General features: G+C 38.7%; 1 pseudogene; it reads left to right on the top strand.

The window, feature by feature from the left end:
• Positions 1-4,727: 4,727 nt before the first annotated feature.
• Positions 4,728-6,388, top strand: LOC130732309 (benzyl alcohol O-benzoyltransferase-like; annotated as a pseudogene).
• The last annotated feature ends 48 nt before the right edge of the window (positions 6,389-6,436 follow it).

Raw genomic sequence — 6,436 nt, 5'->3', positions numbered from 1 at the left:
AACATAGATAATCTTGTCCTTAGGTACCCACTTTCTGTGTCCTTTCTTGTTAGTTACCCCAGAGGTTCTGATCACCTTGGGTGTCTCAACATGATATTTTAAAGGAATATTTGCATGATATTTAGACATAGAGAAGGATCCCTTTTTAAGAGGGTTTTTAGCAACTTTAGCAAGTAGAGGATGAGGCAATATGGTACCAGAGGGAACAAAGCATTCATACAAGGATTTAGCATTAGACACAGAGGGCTCATTTCTAATTGGTTTAGAATAGCCAATGTCATGCATTCCATTTCTGCTTACGCCATAGATCATTGAAGCCATCAAGCTTCTATCTACGCTTTTAGCCAGGAATCTTTGAAAAGACTTTTCATACTTAGATTCATTTCTACAATCAGAGGCATCACACCCAACTATTTCTTCTAACTTAACAATCTGGTTCTTAAGCACAGAGTTAGAATTGATCAAAGCATGATTATCATTTTTCAAATCAGAGATAATTTTCTCATGTTCAGAAGGAGTCTTGGAAACAGCAGATAAGTCCTTTTTCAGCTTCTTATGTTTAGACAATAAAGAGTTATACTTATCCATGATACAGACAAGGCATGTTTCAGTTCAGAGGTAGAGAAAGAAGCGAATACCTCATTTTCATCGTCTGAGTTAGGATCTCCTTCTGATTCTGAGTCAGAGTTAACAGCTTCCTTTGACTCTGCTCCTTTGTCTTTGACAATAGCCATGAGTCCTTGGACTTCACCATCAGAGTTAACATCCTCTGAATCTGATTCATCAAATGTCACCATCAGACTCTTCTTTGTCTTGAAGTGCTTCTTTGGCTTCTTGTCCTTCTTCAACTTTGGACAGTCACTTTTGTAGTGCCCTGATTCTTTGCACTCAAAGCATGTGACTTCCTTAATTGATGACTTCTTCTGGCCTGAGGATTCAGACTTTCCTTTTGCCTTTCCAGAACCTTTGTATTTGCTCTGCCTGTGCTTCCAGATTCGGTTGAGTCTCTTGGAGATCAGAGTCAGCTCATCTTCATCAGAATCTTCTGATGCTTCTTCAGATTCTTCTTCTTCAGCTTGAAGAGCTTTTGACTTCTCAGCCTTAGCCTTTTCAGATTTGGATTTCAAGGCTATAGACTTTTTCCTCAGATCTTGCATCTCAGAGCGCTTCAGCTCATGGCATTTCAAAATGCTGATGAGTTCTTCTAAACTCATATTCTCAACATCGTTCTTCTAAACTCATATTCTCAACATCTCTCGTGAGCTCTATTGAAGTCACTAAAGGCATCCAGCTTTCAGGAAGACTCCTGAGAACCCTTATGACATGATCTTTTGTTGTATAGCTCTTGTTGAGAGGTCTTATGCCAGCCACAAGCAACTGAAATCTGGAGAACATTTCTTCAATGGACTCATTTGGCTCCATGATGAAGGATTCATATTTTTGGATCAAAGACAATGCCTTTGATTCTTTGACTTTCTTGTTTCCTTCATGAGACATCTTCAGAGATTCAAAAATGTCTTTTGCAAACTCACGATCTGTAATCTTCTGGTACTCTTCATAAGAAATAGCACTTAGAAGAATTGCTCTTGCTTTGTGATGTTGTGAGTACAGCTTCTTTTGATCTGCAGTCATCTCTGACCTTGGGATCTTCTTGCCATCTGCATCAACTGGACGCTCGTAGCCATCCACAATAATATCCCAGAGATCTGCATCGAAACCCAGAAAGAAACTTTCCAGTCTATCTTTCCAATATTCGAACCTTTGACCGTCGAACATAGGAGGCTTTGCATTGTAACCATCTCTTTGAGTTTCACTGGTGGTGGCAGCCATTGTTTTTCACACCGGCCCGGATCACTGAACACTGTTAGGTGTGGTAATCAGAACTTGCGCTCTGATACCAATTGAAGGTATGAAAAACGGTAGAAAGGGGGGGTTTGAATAGCGTTTTCAAGATAAAGCTTCCACCTTAAAGAATTTGACAAATCTTTCGAGAACTTAAGTGCTAAAGATAAGAGATAGAAAAGCACACGAGGATTTTATCCTGGTTCACTTGATAAATCACTCAAGCTCCTCCAGTCCACCCGTTAAGGTGATTTCTTCCTTCTTAGAATGAAGGCAATCCACTAATCAGGTAAGAGTTACAACTGCACTTGAAACCTACAAGTGACTAACAATTACACTGACTTAGCTCACACTAAGATTCACTCTCTTAGTCTTCTCTAGGATCCGATCAACCTTGATCTCCTAAAGGAACTAAACAAACTGTTTATCAAAGAATTGTTTACAAGAGATTTGCTTCTAAAAAGCTAATAGTAAACTCAATGAATTTCAGATGAAAGAAAGCTTAGAAGAATTTGAATTTTTCTTGCGCGTATGTGAATGCTTCTAGCCGCTTCTTTCAGTCTTCAGCCCTTTTTTTTATACTCCAAGGATTAGGGTTGAACGTTGCATGGAAAATGCTACCGTTGGAGGGCAGTTCTGGAAATTCCAGCTTCTGCTGTGGCTGAGAGCGTTAGGTAGGTCGTCAGGATGGTACAGTTGCTTTTGTACTTTGAAAGTGACTTGACCTTTAAACCTAGGAGACTTCTGATCAGGAGAAAGCTTCATGTTGGAACTTGTGAAGCCGGTTGATCAGAGTCAGAGGGAAAGCCTAGATCCTCTGACCATTGTATCTTCTGATTCTGAACTCAGAGGGAAGTACATGGTCTTCAGAGTATCTTGCTTCTGGACATCAGAATTTCCACTATTCAGCTTCTGGATCTTCAGAGTCTTCTACACCATCAGAACATCTGAACCTTCAGTGTTTCTTGGTTATCAGACTTTATGGATCTTCAGAACTTCTAGTGACTGAGTCCACATCAGAGTTTGTGTAACTTCAGAACTTCTGAAGCTTTTCCACTGTTCATACTGAACATGGTCACTGCGAAAGCGTTGCTTGGGTCACTCTTTAAGCATAGTGCTTCTGATTTGTGTGGGATTTAATTGAGGTCAGAGCCTGTAAATAGCGCACTCAGAAAAACACGTTAGAGTACCACAATTGTTCATATCAAAAGGTTAACTTGTAATCATCAAAACATAGAGTTGTACTACTAGAGCAAAACTTGATCTTACAGCAATTAATATGGTGTGATTTTTATTGTTCCATACCTCTCTCAAATCTTAATCGTATATATTATCTGTAAAAAAAAGTACACTAATAATACATCAACTATTCTCTCTTAAAAAATTATACACATAAGTTGATTAAAATTTTGCTCTAGCTCATAATGTTTGACTAGTTAGTTTTTGTACGAGATAAGTAAACATGTGCAAGAGGGACCAACTTACGTGGTCTAACAAACGTTTGTGACAAAAATAAAAGGTTTAATAGCTTTTTTGTCCCTCACTTATCACAGCTTTTCATTTTTGGTCCCCAATAAAAAAATTAGCACTTTTGGTCCTCCACATTGCTTATTTGTTTGCAAAAATGATCTCTATTTAGACTAAAACTGCAAAAATATGTAAATATGAGGGACTAATTTTACTAATTTTTTCCTAAATGGACCAAAAGTGCAAAATTGTGATAAGTTAGGGACCAAAAGAGCTATTAAGCTAAAATAAAAATAAATCATAATATTGTATTGTACCTATAATAACTCCACTCACTTTGGTCAAAATAAAAACTCCACTCACTGATAATATAATAATACGGATTGATAGGGATCAGTATTAAAACCAACCCATAAGTTTTTTTTGATAAGCAAAGAAATTATATTAAGAAAAGTACAAGGAGTACTTCAACCCAATACAAAAGAGAAAGAATAGGAAAAAGCAAAGAACTTACAACAAAAGAAAACCATGGAAAAGTAGCACAAGGTCCATGAACAACTGAAAAACCCCACCCACTCAATGGAAGGAGAACTTAAGAAAGAAGCCTCATTAAAACCTTACTAGGGAAAACCCCTTGGAAAAACCTAGTAAGGAAAAAGAGTACTAATTTCTTAAATCAAAGAGAGCCTTTCAAAGAGCTAAAGACCTAACCCAAACTAATAAGGACCAAGATCAACTCTACTTCACCAATCCCCCTATCCAGAATTATACCCCTCAAATGTCTCCAAAGCTGTCCCTTAATTAAAATTGAAGCCTTCAGCCGTCTATCATATTTTTTTATATTGCATTATTTTAATTAAATAACTCCACTTATTAATTAGTATTATATATACTAAGTACTAACACTAACTGACAGATAGAGATGAGGTTAAAAATGTACACATAATTTGACAAAATGTGCTATGAATCAAATAAAAAATAGGGTTAATCCTCTAATTGGTCCCTGTGGTTATGTGGCCGTCTGAAATTAGTCCCTCCCGTAAAATCTAAGTCCTCGCGTTTGAAAAAGTGTGTGTAGCAGGTCCTCGCCGGAGGGACTAATTTCCACACACTTTTCAAACGCGAGGACTTAGATTTTACGGGAGGGGCTAATTTCAGACGGCCACACAACCACAGGGACCAATTAAATGATTATCCCTAAAAAATATATACAAACTAATTAACCATGGTCTATAACAAAAACACATGCGACTAAAGCAAAAATAAAAAACACATAGTGTTCACGTGGCTCCTCCTAGCAGGTTGATATTGACTATGTTTTCAAAGTTAAATACTTAGATTAAGCAGCAGCACAGCACAGCACATAATATATATATGTTCGAATGTAGTAGTAGCAACACCCACCACAGTCACTACCAAGTAGAACTAACCATTGTCGATCAGAAAGAAATTCATTTCCCTTTAGAATCCTTGTTTGTTCGATAAATCCATTGTTATAAATTGCGGCCTCATCATCATCATCATCTAAATCTAATATGGTGTTTACGGTGCGGAGGCATGAGCCGGAGCTTGTTGGTCCAGCTGAAGCGACACCTCATGAGGTGAAGCTTCTTTCAGACATTGATGATCAAGATGGTCTACGTTTTCAAATTCCAGTGGCACAGTTCTATCGCTACCATCCATCTATGGCAGGGAAGGACCCTGTTGATTCCATTAGAAAAGCACTGGCCAAAACACTTGTGTTTTACTATCCCTTTGCAGGTAGGCTTAGGGAAGGGCCTGATAGGAAACTCATGGTGGATTGCACCGCTGAGGGTGTTTTATTCATTGAGGCCGATGCAGATGTCACTCTTGACGAATTTGGTGATAATCTTCAGACACCCTTCCCATGCATGGAAGAGCTCCTGTATGAAGTTCCTGGATCTGACGAAATGCTTAACACACCCTTGCTGCTTATACAAGTAACGCGCCTCAAGTGCGGTGGCTTCATTTTCGCTATCCGATTAAATCACACCATGTGCGATGCCATTGGTTTGGTTCAATTTTTGAGTGCCGTAGGAGAAATTAATTGCTCGTGGGATGCCCCAACCTTCAATCCTCCCCGTGTGGTGTAGAGAGATTCTAAGTGCAAGAAACCCACCAAGGGTGACATGCACTCATCCTGAATACGACGAACAGGTACCTTACAACAAGGAAATTTCCATCCCTCTAGATGACATGGTCCACGAGTCTTTCTTCTTTGGTCCCAATGAGCTAGCTACAATTCGTAGTTTCCTTCCTTCCCACCAACTTCGCTGCACAAATTTTGAAGTTCTCACTGCATTTGTTTGGCGTTGCCGCACAGTAGCATTGCAACCAAGCAGTGATGAGGAGGTTCACATACTCTGCATAGTCAATGCACGTGCCAAGCTTGACTCTCCATTACCAACTGGTTACTATGGCAACGCTTTTGCATTTTCTCCCGCAATTACCACTGCTGGGAAGCTATGTGAAAATCCACTGGGATATGCAGTAGATTTAGTGAGGAAAGCAAAAGCAAATATCACTAGGGAGTATATGCATTCATTGGCAGATTTAATGGCCATTAAGGGACGACCACACTTCTCTATGGAAAAATCGTTTCTTGTGTCAGATTTGAAGCTTGCTGGGTTCAGACAGGTGAACTTTGGGTGGGGAAATGCTATTTATGGAGGTCTTGCCAAGGGAGGAATTGGGCCAATACCTAGTTTAGCAAGCTTTAACGTTCCCTTTAAAAATGATAAAGGTGAGGAAGGTTTACTTACACCAATGTGTTTACCATCTAAAGCCATGGCGAGGTTCATAAAAGAGTTGGATAATGTGCTCAAGAACCATATCCAACCTACTAGGGGCGGTTTAAAGTCTGGTTTTATCGTTTCTTCATTATAGTTTCATGAAAATTTGTTGCTTTTAAATCTAATATTCTTTTATGAGTATAGCTTGTTGTTTTATGTTGTTCATGTGTTTAGGGAACACAATCAATAATATGTTGGCCAAACAAGGTTGTAATAGTTTTGATTTATGGTTTCTATGTTAGACTTATGTATTGACCCATTTTAAAGGGTTGTTCTCTATCATAAATATTTTTATATTCAATGTCATTCTTGTT

The sequence above is a fragment of the Lotus japonicus genome, chromosome 1 (assembly GCF_012489685.1).
Source record: "Lotus japonicus ecotype B-129 chromosome 1, LjGifu_v1.2".
Lineage (NCBI taxonomy): Eukaryota > Viridiplantae > Streptophyta > Magnoliopsida > Fabales > Fabaceae > Lotus > Lotus japonicus.
Note: the sequence above shows the minus strand (reverse complement) of the source record. Positions and strands in the feature narration are given on the sequence as shown.